Source organism: Diabrotica virgifera, chromosome 1 (assembly GCF_917563875.1).
Source record: "Diabrotica virgifera virgifera chromosome 1, PGI_DIABVI_V3a".
Taxonomy (NCBI): domain Eukaryota; kingdom Metazoa; phylum Arthropoda; class Insecta; order Coleoptera; family Chrysomelidae; genus Diabrotica; species Diabrotica virgifera.
The window spans coordinates 277,903,596-277,916,416 of record NC_065443.1 but is presented as its reverse complement, the minus strand read 5'-3'; the positions used below and the strand labels follow the sequence as shown (position 1 = coordinate 277,916,416).

The 12,821-nt window shown below is 31.8% G+C and overlaps 1 protein-coding gene across 1 annotated transcript in view; it reads right to left on the bottom strand.

The window, feature by feature from the left end:
* LOC114327602 (ras guanine nucleotide exchange factor P) overlaps positions 1-9,431 on the bottom strand; it is a 164,065-nt gene extending 154,634 nt beyond the window's left edge. Inside the window, exon 1 of the mRNA XM_028276271.2 lies at positions 9,341-9,431. The gene's annotated coding sequence lies outside the window, so the exon portion shown is untranslated. The remainder of the gene's footprint in view (positions 1-9,340) is intronic.
* Between the last annotated feature and the right edge of the window lie 3,390 nt (positions 9,432-12,821).

The window sequence follows — 12,821 nt, the reverse complement described above, 5'->3', positions numbered from 1 at the left end:
CATACTACTAACCATAGTATAATACATCAAAATCTGCAAAACTTATTATCAAAGTATACAAACTTCTCTCAAATATATACAGATGCTTCAAAATCAACAGATGGCGTGGGAGCAGCAGTTATATCCTCGAATATGTGCCAAAAATATAAGTTGCCAATACACTGCAGTACTTTTAATGCAGAATTATATGCCATATACGGGGCACTGACATATATTATATCCTCACCAAATCAGAAATACATCATTTTGACTGATTCACTAAGCTCACTACAATCCATAGGAAAAATATACCCAGAGAATTACATTCTGGGAAAAATAAAACAAAATCTGATCGAGATACAAAATCGTAATAAGGAGGTAATCTTCATCTGGATCCCGTCACATATTGGTATAAGAGGCAATGAAGAAGCAGATAAGTGTGCGCGTGAAGCCGTCAACTCAGCTGACTCTACTATCGTGCAATATGTGACAACTAGTGATGTTTCAAGTGTTATCAAATCGCGTATCCTAAGTGAGTGGCAAAACCGGTGGCAATTTTCAGTGTCCAATCTTTGGAATATTAAACCAAACATTAAACCATGGACATGTTTCCCCACCAAAAGAAGGGATCAAGTGACAATAACCCGCCTTAGGTTAGGTCATACCAGTGCCACACACAAGTTCTTAATAACAAAAGAACCTGAACCGAAATGTGATCAGTGTAACGTTAAACTCTCGGTAAAACATATAATTGTAGACTGTCCAGTTTTCTCCACAGCAAGAAGAATTTACGGTATTCCAACAAACTTAGAGAAAGCACTTGGTGCAAATTGTTCGTTCACAAATATGTTAAACTATTTAAAAGCTATTAATTTTGTAAATATATAATATTTAATATTGTAAATCTGCTCCTCGCTAATAACCTTCGGGTTGATGCGAATTTCTCAATAAAAAAAAAAAAAAAAAAAAAAAAAAAAAAAGATGAGATGCTTATTTAATATTTTATCGACAAAATATAAATTTTTCTTTTTTTTTGCATAATCTTTAAATTTTGAAAAAAAATATTGGTAAAAAACGCTGGTCTAATTAGTAAAGTACAAAGAAAGGTTATTTACCAGCAATTTTATTACTGGAATGGAATTATAAGATCCTATATATTATTAATATAGGTATGCAAAGTCTGCAGATAGTGTGGTACTTTTTTTATAAACAAAATAGCGCCGACAAATCGTATCTTCTTCAATTATTGCTCTATAACTCCGAAGATTTTAACTTTATACCAAAAACACTCAAATAAAAATTTACCCCAATTTAATTCTACATAGAGGCATGTTTTCCCGATTTGCTTCGACGAAAATTTTCCTCGGAAAATGTGGGTTTTCCCAACAAAATCTCGAATTTTCAAATAATTTTTTTGGGCCAGTAATTATTTATGAATAATTATATAGCTTGGTGAAATAAAATCTTTCTTGGTATAGATTATAAATTCAGAAGCCGGTGAAAATGAAACGAATATTTTAGCAACAATTCAATTGTTAATTAACAATTTACAGTCGCAATAACAACCAAAATAATCATGAGACATTGATCAAACCTAGAAAGGTTATAAAGGTGTGAAGCCTATTTAATATTTTGTCGACAAAATATAAATTTTTCATTTTTTTGCATAATCTTTAAATGTTTAAAAAAAATTGTTATAAACAAATTAACATTTCTCAGAAATTGTTTATTATATTCTAATTTTAAAAAATACTTAAAATGCGTATTTCATAGGTCTTGAAAATGAATGTTTTAAAAAAATTTTCCAACCATTTGCAAAAAAGTTATGAAACAGCAAAGTAAATATACGATTTCTCCGTTGTTTATAATTTGTTTTAATTGTTTCAAAGCATAAAAGTGAGTCTATGGTATAATCTAATTACTCACAAAGAATGTCAAAAATTAGTGCAATGGTTATATTTTAATCAAAGATTAAAAATACTTTTTTTTGTAATTTTTAGCGCAAAAGTAGGCCTGATACAGAGTCGGAGCTAAAATGTTCACTCGAAGCGACTGACACGCAGCATACATTATTTTTATTAAAAGTGTACGTCGCGCGGCCGCCGGTCGTCGCTCCGAGTGAAAATTTTAGCAACAGTACTGTATTATTCTACTTTCGCGCGTGTAAATTACAGAAAAATATATTTATAATCTTTAATTAAAATATAACCGTTAAACTTATAATCGATATTTTTTTGTAAATAATTAGCTTGTACTTTAAACTCACTTCTACGCTTTGAAAGAATTAAAAAAAATTATAAACACCGTAGTAATCGTATGTTAACTTTGCTGTTTCATAACTTTTTTGCAAATGGTTGCAAAAAAGTTTTAAAGCATTCATTTTCAAGATATTTGAAATGCGCATTTTAGTTATTTTTTAAAATTATAATATAATAAAAACTTTCTGAGAAACGTTAATTTGTTTATAACTATTTTTTTCTAAACATTTAAAGATTATGCAAAAAAATAAAAAATTTATATTTTGTCTACAAGATGTTAAATAGGCATCTCATCTTTATAAGATTTCAAAGTTTAATCAGTGTATCATAATTATTTTGGTTATTATTGCGACCATAAATTATTAATTAACAATTGAATTGTGGCTAAAATATTCGTTTAATTTTCACCAGCTTCTGGAACTATAATCTAATTCAAGAAGGCTTTTAATTCACCAAATTATTTAATTATTGGTAGATAATTACTTATCTAAAACTTTATTTGAAAATTAAAGATTTTGTTGGGAAAACCCGCATTTTCCGAGGAAAATTTTCGTCGGAGCAGATCGGAAAAAACACGTCTCTATGCAGAATTTAATCACAGTGAATTTTTATTTGACTGTTTTTGTTGTAAAGTTAAAATCTTCGGAGTTATAGAGCAATAATTGAAAAAAACACGATTTTCGTGCGCCATTTTGTTTATAAAAAAAGTAGCACACTATCTGAGGACTTTGCATACCTATATTATTAATATATAGGATCTTATAATTCGATTCCAGCAATAAAATTGCTGGTAAATAACTTTTCCCAAAAATGGCCTATTCTCCGATAATCAGCCCAGACTATTCCTGTAGTTCTCACAGCGATTATTTCAAATATAATATAAATTCTTTCATTGCTCAATGTCCGAAGTTTTCGATCAACGATGTGAAATTGGAGTGAATAATTTATTGTTAGCTAATAAATACGCACAGTCGACGTAACTTTAACACTGACTTAAGTACTACTACTCGATGTTGATGAGGTAAATATTCTAATTAGACGAAGTAGTTTTCAATCCTAATAGTAAATTATTAATATTGAAAATATTAAAAATATTACTAAAAGATTTTTAAATTGAAAACTTATTGGTACACTTTCCTGGTGACACCTCCAAGACTTCTACAATTTGCAAGTCAAATGGATGCTGCAGTGAAGACGAGAGGGAAGGAATTCTACACTATGCAATTCACATCCCCCGTCTGCAGCTGGTAAAGTTCCAACGGAAAAATGCACCTAGTTACTCTACGGAGTAATACGACTATAAAATAGTCGTAAGTTTTCATTCCTAATAGCCACTTTACACCATGCAACTAATTGCGCAATTAATTGCACAATTTCTTGCAGCAATAGAAATTGCATCGTGTCATACGCGAATTGCACAGAAAAGCTGCAACTTCTTGCAGCAATTTCTTGCTGCAAGAAGTTGCAGCTAGATAGAACATGTCCTATTTTTCATGCAATTTTTTCTGCAATTTGGGTATATTTTTAGTAACTTTTAAGGCTACACTGTTTGTTTTGACATTCTGTCATCATAAATTTCAAACTAAACAATTTTTGACAAAACTAGAGGAACTTTTTACCAATTTCACGCTTCACAGATAACATTATTCTGGCGGATAACTTTAATTATGCAACATAGGGATTAAGGAAACTATATTCTATTTTTATTTCTTTTGTATTTAACAACTTGTTTCCTTTTGTAAATGAATAATATATTATAGGTATACTTGCATTAGGTATTAATTGATTTTGTTATACATAATACATATTATACTTTTCTCAAATTATAATCTAACATTTTCAATCTAATATATCTGATAACTCTACTCAAAAAATTACATTTTTAATTTATAAAAACAACATAACCCAAAATTTATGGTATGTCAAAGTTTCTGTCCATTTCATGTCAGTTTATGCAATTACTTGCACCGTGTAATCACTTTATTGCAGAAAGCTAGTTGCAACTTATTGCAGAAGTTCTTGCTGCAAGAACTTGTGCAATAAATTTCGCAATTACTTGCATCGTGTAAAGTGGCTATAATAGTAAATTATTAATATTGAAAATATTAAAAGTATTACTAAAAGATTTTTAAATTGAAAACTTATTGGTACACTTTCCTGGTGACACCTCCAAGACTTCTACAATTTGCAAGTCAAATGGATGCTGCAGTGAAGACGAGAGGGAAGGAATTCTACATTATGCAATTCACATCCCCCGTCTGCAGCTGGTAAAGTTCCAACGGAAAAATGCACCTAGTTACTCTACGGAGTAATACGACTATAAAATAGTCGTAATTTTATAGTCGTATTACTCCGTAGAGTAACTAGGTGCATTTTTCCCTTGGAACTTTACCAGCTGCAGACGGGGGATGTGAATTGCATAGTGTAGAATTCCTTCCCTCTCGTCTTCACTGCAGCATCCATTTGACTTGCAAATTGTAGAAGTCTTGGAGGTGTCACCAGGAAAGTGTACCAATAAGTTTTCAATTTAAAAATCTTTTAGTAATATTTTTAATATTTTCAATATTAATAATTTACTATTAGGATTGAAAACTACTTCGTCTCCAATGCCAGATGGCGCTAGCCACCTACTATCATCACTTCGGTTGCAATGGGTGGGAAAACCTCTCGATGCGAATCAGTTAAAATATGGAGAACAGTGCCTACGTTCTTTCCGATGAGGCTCCAATAAGAGCCGAAAATCGCGATTCAAGGGACCGGACTGCACTCCGTATTCTAATTGAAAAGTAAGATTGTTTTGCCTTCGCATTGCAACTGAATAAAAATGGTATACATTTTAATTTATATTCTAATTAGACTACAAACTCACAAAAGTTCAACCCCTTTATAAGCTCACAAATTCATCAAACTACAATTCGTCAAAAAGGTTATTGTTTTTTTTACATAGAACTAATACCTTTGTAGTTAGATGCTTACACAAATATAATTTAACCTAGTAAGTTGTTGCAATAAAATTTAGCAATTGACTCAATTTTACAGGAATTTGAATAAACTCATAATTAGAATATGTTACAATTATACACAGTGAAATAAAGAATTTAAAATTTAATGTGAGATTACAAATTAAGGGTTTAATGTGTGATTGAACATTTTGGCTGATTTTGTACCGCTTCTAAAATATGGTTGCATAGTTTGTCTTCTAATGTTGATTCAAAATCCATGTTAATGTTTTAAAAATTGAAATCAATCACAAATCACAATGACACTTTCAACGCAGACAAAAAAAGTGTAATTTGTGCATATATGAGGGTGTTAAATCCAAAGTGGTGTAAGTCATTTTTGTGAAATGATGTAAGTCTTTATAACCTTGATAAATAGACCTCTTTTCATAAAAAAAAATCAAAAAAAATGGTGTAAGTATTTACAGTAATAATAGTAAGTAATACAGTAAAACTTACACCACTTTTTCTTTGAAGATATATCAAGATTATAAAGCATCATTTCAAAAATATGACTTACACCACTTTGGTTTTAATCCATTCATATGTAGATATTCAAATATAACGAAAATCACAAATTCACATAAACCATTAAACTAAGTCAACATTAGAAACATGCTCAATCGTAAAGTTATTCGTAATTCAACAATTAAATTAAACATACTCTCTAAAAGAAAGGACACGACCATAAAACCAGACTGATTTGACTGCCGAAACAACACGCCAGAGGGGAAGAATATTAGACGAGATGAGCTGAGAGCTCGCAAATGCTCCCTCGCAATATGACACCTGACCCCACTAAAGGCCAGAAGGGCTTACATAAAGAAGATAATTAAAAAAACGTTCACAAAGCAGCATTTCAGATATATGCATCGATAAAGAAAATTAAATAATATATTTTGAAATTTTGGAGAATTTATCATGAAACTCTGTAACTGAAAAATAATTTTTATAACATTTAATTAATTAATATATAACATTTTCGAGGAAAATAAACTAGATATATGCTGGTTAGTAGAACAAAACAAGAAAAATCTTCTTCTCCTTCTTCTTCTTCTTTAGTCCGTTTCAGTGGCGGAACTAGACATTTGCCTTGGGGGAAACTTCCAATGAAATTCCAAACAAAAGGCATAAAAAGATAAACCCACTCTAGCTGTGGTACTGGTAGGGCTGATTCCAATGTGCTCATTCCATCTTACCCTTACCTTTCTTTTCAATATGTGGTACCATATGGTTCCGTTCACGTACCAAGATGTGGTCTGGGTAAATTGGTTAAGACAAAGTAGCTGGGGCTGGGACCGGAGGCCGCTATTCCGGTTGCATTTTAGTTTTTATCTCACCAAAATAACTAATTTCCTCAGTAACAATTTATATCTTTACGAAAGGTCTTGGGGATCCCAGCATAGCCCGGACCCCTCTTCCAATAGCATTTTATGTTTTATTACGCCGAAATAACTAATTCCCTGAGTATTAGTTTAAATTTTTATGTTAACCCGGGAGTAGTCGCGCTCACTTCTGTAACGTCGATAGTCGCGTGTGAGATTCTATCTCAAAATACGAATTTAAAACAAATTTTTATTTTGTACTATTTTTATTTACTTTTTATATTGAAAATATATATTTCTAACAATTTTATTAAAAAAACCTGTGCTAACGGCCATCTGCCAACATCGGCCACCTGTCCTAACGGCCAGTTTAAAAATTTCCAAAACCAATTAAATGTAGAGTACAAAAACTGGCAATACCGTCCACCTTTCTGTATCGGCCAATAGTTCTTTCATTTTTAGTGGCCGTTACTGACAAATTTTAGTGTACAGTAAAACCTGTGTTAACGGCCACCTGCCAACATCGGCCACCTGTCCTAACGGCCAGTTTAAAAATTTCTCAAATCAATTATATGTAGACTACAAAAACCGGCAATAGCGGCCACCTTTCTATATCGGCCAATAGTTCTTTCATTTTTAGTGGCCGTTACTGACAGGTTTTACTGTATTACGAAAAAGGATGAAATGTGAGATTCTATCTAACGGCGCGACTACTCGTGGGTTAAAGCTAATTGGCTCTCCCCAAAGCCATAAATTCCAGAAAAAGAAGAAGAAGAAGAAGAAAAAAAATTCCTACTCATTACTACACCCTTCCTCGAGGCACTTAAGAAATTTTTTCAAAATTGCAAAATTTTTCATCAAGTTATCGCGAAAAAGGATAAAAATTGAGATTCTATCTCACCGCGCGACTACTCGCGGGTTAAGGGAGCCTAAGGGGTTATGGGAGCCTCAGCTCAGCTCAGGCCTCAAGGGCCCCTTCTAAGGGTTCTGTTCCAATTGCATTTTAGTCGAAAATACTAATTTCACTAGTGAAAAATTAAAACTTTATGTTCAGTTCTAGGGTGCCCCTTAAGGTCTTTTTAGAATTGTGTCATTTAAAAATATTTCGTTGGGATCGGCTTTTAAAATACATATTTTAATTTTCCTCGTTAAACTCTATGCATGGTCAAAAAAGGGGAACCTGCGGGGCCCCCCTTGGCCGGGGGCCCCGGGGCACTGCCCCGGTTACCCCAATGGTAGTTACGGCCCTGCGATATAGTGGATTGACCAAAGCATTAAAATCTGGAATTTCAACAGTATTTTATAAATAATCGACAGAATCAAAATATTGATAAAATTAGTGAGTGTGTTAGACAATTCGATAATAATAAAACCAAACAATTGCAAAGTGCGATTTTTTATAAAACGAAAGCTAATGGGAAAAAATTCTTCGCGAGTGGTTCTTTCGTGAGTATAATGACTGAAAAAGTATCAATAGGACAGGTATTAAACATGAGCGATATTATGAACATTTTTCATTAATTGGTACCTACGTTAGTCGTTAGTCAAGAGAAAAAGTGCAGCAGGGCAAATTGTAACATTAATGGCAAAAAGTTATTTAGAAGAAAAGTAACATTGGAGAAACGGTCTTCAACGAATAATAGCAACCATTAAATTTTTGTCTAAGAACGATCTATTCTTTTATGGTTCAAGAACCAAATTATTTACAAAAGGAAATGACATAAATATAAATTTTATTTATTGTTAATAAAAATTTAAATTTCTAGCGCAGCTATATTTCGTGTAAATAATTAATACATTTAAAAAAGTTATTATTAAATATATTTAGGGGCCCGAAAATTGTGTAATGCCTCGGGCCTGCTTTGAAGTAAAATAGACTCTGTAAGCAGACCCCATTGATAAAAAAATAGTTCACCTAGTTAGGTATGGCAAAAACTAAGCCACTACATTCAAAATGTTCAGAAAATTTTTGCTTTAATCATTTATTCGACTTTAAGGGCAAAATGGCGCTTGTCAAAATGTTCAATATGTTTTAAATGTATTAATTTTTTTCGAATCATGAGAAAACCAATAAATATTTTTGAAAAATTTAAACGCAGAATGAAATATTACATGATTACTGAGGGCCGAAAGTCCCTGAAAACTGTTATAATGTTTATTCTAATAAGTTACAGGAGTGAAAATAAAAGCGAAAATTTAGTGTGATTTTTAATTGTAAATATTTTATTCAAAAGAAACTTTGTATTTATTTTAAGGGACATTCGGCCTTCAATAATAACGTAATCTTTCATTCTGCGTTTAAAATTTTCAAAAATATTTATTACTTTTCTCAGGAATCGAAAAAATGAATACATTTAAAACACATTGAAAATTTTGACAGGCGACATTTTGCTCCTTTCCCCTTTCCCCTTTCATTATTCGAATTTTACTGGTCAAGGAGATTACAGAAATATAAAAATATGTAGACAATTTATTGCTGCAAAAAAAATAATCACTTTGCAAACATATGTAATATATAATATAGATAAATATATAAATACATAAATATATAAATATATAAATATAAATATATAAATATATAAATATGTAAATATATAAATATATAAATATATAAATATATAAATATATAAATATATAAATATATAAATATATAAATATATAAATATATAAATATATAAATATATAAATATATAAATATATAAATATATAAATGTATAAATATATAAATATATATTCGTAATTAACATGTAACTAATCTAAATAATATAGAAACTCTTACCTTCTAAAAAGTCACTTTTATCTGCTGGTAAGTTCGCGACCTGGAACTCGGGGTCTCGCCACTGAAACTACCCAATTAGTACTTTTGGGATTTGTATTTCCGCTAAAAAGGAGCGTGTCTACGCGGATCAAGTCACCACGACTGACGCGATGCTTTCAAACCACCAAAACCACGTGTTCCTCCCTCGATGACAACCGACCGTCCTGTTGGGGGTGGAGAATGGAGTTGGAACGCGATTTTGGAACCGTTCTTCCCCTAAAGGAATATCTTCGACAAGAAAATAAATAAAAAACACGTTTACATAAATGTCTAATATCTGTACTATCACTGTTTTCGGTAGGATATGTCAGAATGATACGTCTTACGTGCAGGTCATCATCTCCCTCGACTTTTATTCCTGTATTATTTCCAGACGATTAATTCTGAGGTTGCTCACGTTTTATGCAAACGGAATCGTAACGTTAGCGGTGCTTTTAAAAGGTCCAAAATAAGGGTAAACATTTGGCATTCGTTGAAGTAGATAAGAAAAAACAGTCGTAAAAAATATAGAGAGTTTAACATTTAGAAAAATCAAGTAGAATATAACATAAGCACAATACTTTTTATAGTTATCAACCGACAGTTCGTAACAAATTGTTAAAAACTGTTCATTGGTAATTGAATAGAAAAAGTTAGCAATTAGGAACATGAAGAAATTCAAACTATCTTTTTGATACTTCAGTTGTATTTATTTGTACCTAATATTTTCCCCACTCCTGGACTTTCTCAGAAATTAAGGTACCTATCTTCTTCTTCTTCTTCTTCTTCTTCTTCTTCTTTCCACAACCTTTAACTGCATACGGCTTAACGTAAGCCTCCGCTTGGCGTTTCCATTTTAATTTGTCTTTTCTTACCTGGTGCCATTGTCTTTCATTTTTTACTTGTGTTTTTAAGGCTTAAAAATGTCATTTTTCGTTCTTTTTTCAGTTTCAAATTCTTTATAACTCGAAAACGATCAAATTAATAGAAAAATTACAAAAAAGTTTTTTTGTTTCGAATGTTCCAAAAAATCTAAAATAATATCTTCCCGGGCAGAAAAAAATTTAGTAGAATATTACATAACAAGAAAAAATCATTTTTTAATTATTAATTAATTAATTAATAATAAAAATAATATTATTAAAAGAAAACAATTATTGTTAAAATAGCTCCGAGCAGAAGAAATATAGGACGAAGACATGTTAGAAATGTTAAGCGATCTAAGATTGATTTTCAAACAAATCTACTCGCTAGTCACATTTTATTTTCGTCAAATTTTGAGGTCAATTTCGTGATTTTCATTTCGTATTTGAGTTACGTCGTCAAATGTTTTACGTGATTAATTAGTAAGACACATTCTAGGTCTGGATCCCGCGTATGAAAAAAAAGTTGATTAATAGCAAGCTGAAAATTTGTTAATAGCTTAACGGTGTCTAGTCGGACAAACTTTGATATATGGGAACACTGGAACAGGAGCAGTTTTAATTGTGGAACAGGTTAAAAATTTGGAACGGTCAGACCACGAAAACGGCACATGTATTTTTCCGACAGAATAGACTTAAACTCTCCGAACAGAGATTAAACTCTCATGCAAAAATCAGACTGCTATTTATCACCAAATGGGCGTTCTAATGAGTGGAACATGAAGAATATGTCAAATGACAGGAATTATGACAGGTGATAAATAGCAGTCTGATTTTTGCATGAGAGTTTAATCTCTGTTCGGAGAGTTTAAGTATATTCTGTCGGACAAAATAAATGTGCCGTTTTCGTGGTCTGACCGTTCCAAATTTTTAACCTGTTCCACAATTAAAACTGCCCCTGTTCCAGTGTTCCCATATATCCAAGTTTATCCGACTTGGCACCCTTAAGCTATTAACAAATTTTCAGCTTGCTATTAATCAACTTTTTTTTCATACGCGGGATCCAGACCTATTCATTTCTTCTGTCGAAATTTTTTTTTTTTTGAGATATTTTCCATTTTTTTGTTGAAGGTTCTTTTGGATTGTAATTTTTTTTCATTTTCTTTATTTGTTATCTCCCTCCCTCTCTCCATCTCTTGTGGTTTCTCCATTACTGAGAATTGTGATTTCCTTCAATACTAATAAAAATTTTTCTCCATTGGTCTCTATCTTAAAGACATTAGAAGAAAATGAATGAATGGATACTAAACAGAAAAAAGAATGGAGTAACCTACCCTCATGGGGAGAGACCGTGTGGTCAAAATAGCAAGAGATACCTCACCAATCGGTAGAAGAAGTATCGGACGCAAGACCTCCTGGGTCTGCTTTTTTCCTCCTCATGGGACTCCAATTTGTTATTTTTGGTATCCACCTATTCCTAGCTGTTGTTCTGACGTGCCTATACCAATTTTGTCTTTTTGTTCTATATATTCCAACACATTTTTAGTTACATCAATCTGTTTTTAATTTGCTCATACTGATGTTATCAATTTTTGCAACTCTACAACTGTTCCTCCAATATTCCATTTCGGTGGCGATAATTTTATTTCGTTTTTTTTTGTGTAGTATCCAGATTTCTGCCCATATGTCATAATGCTATGGACTATTGAACGGGAAATTTTTTTTCTTCTTTTTTTCCTTTTTTATATGACTATTCTGTAGCATCTGCTTTAACTGCTTAATACACTTTCATATTTAGCTCAGTCGACATTTTATTTCTTCTTCTGTTGTTTCGTTCCTTCAAAACATGAATTCTAAGTATTTAAATTTGTTTGTGCCGTTTATTTGTCGATACTCGTCTGCTTCGAGGTTTTTTTACTGCTTCTTCTGTTGTTTCTAGGTATTCGTTTTCTGAAAATTTATTTCTAGACCATTCTTCGATTATTGTTTCAATTTTCCTGTCATAAATCTTAAGTATTTCTCATCTTGTATCATAACCAGCTGATCTTCTGCAAGTTTACATGGTCATCTCTTACTTAGACCCTCATTGGTTATGAAAAGAAGCCCTGCAGCAACGCCTTTGTTGTCTTAGAGCTGTTGGAAAATTTCATTTCCATCTTTACTCTTACTAGATTACTTACATATTTTTCATTACTGTTATAACTAACAGTTGTGGTATATCCAGATCGTCCATAGCGTATCACATTCATTTTAATTACCCAGGAAAAACTTTCGAGAAAGTAAGTTAGAAATAGGAATGAATGGTATATGTGTCCAAACACCATGAATGAGTGGTTCAAATAACACCATGGAATAACCATATGGAATAGTTGAATAGACAGATCCAACTAGAGCTCTAGAGTCGATATTTTTTATACTAAGTATTATCCCATACTAACTAAAGCCACTTATTCCTCACCAGTTGTGTTTATTTTAAACAGATTACACTAAATGACGCAAATGGTTAGGAACTTGCAAGATAACTTGCACGATAACACCAAGAACTCGCACCATGTACACCAAGAAAACTAAAAAATTTAATCTATATATTAACCTACTTC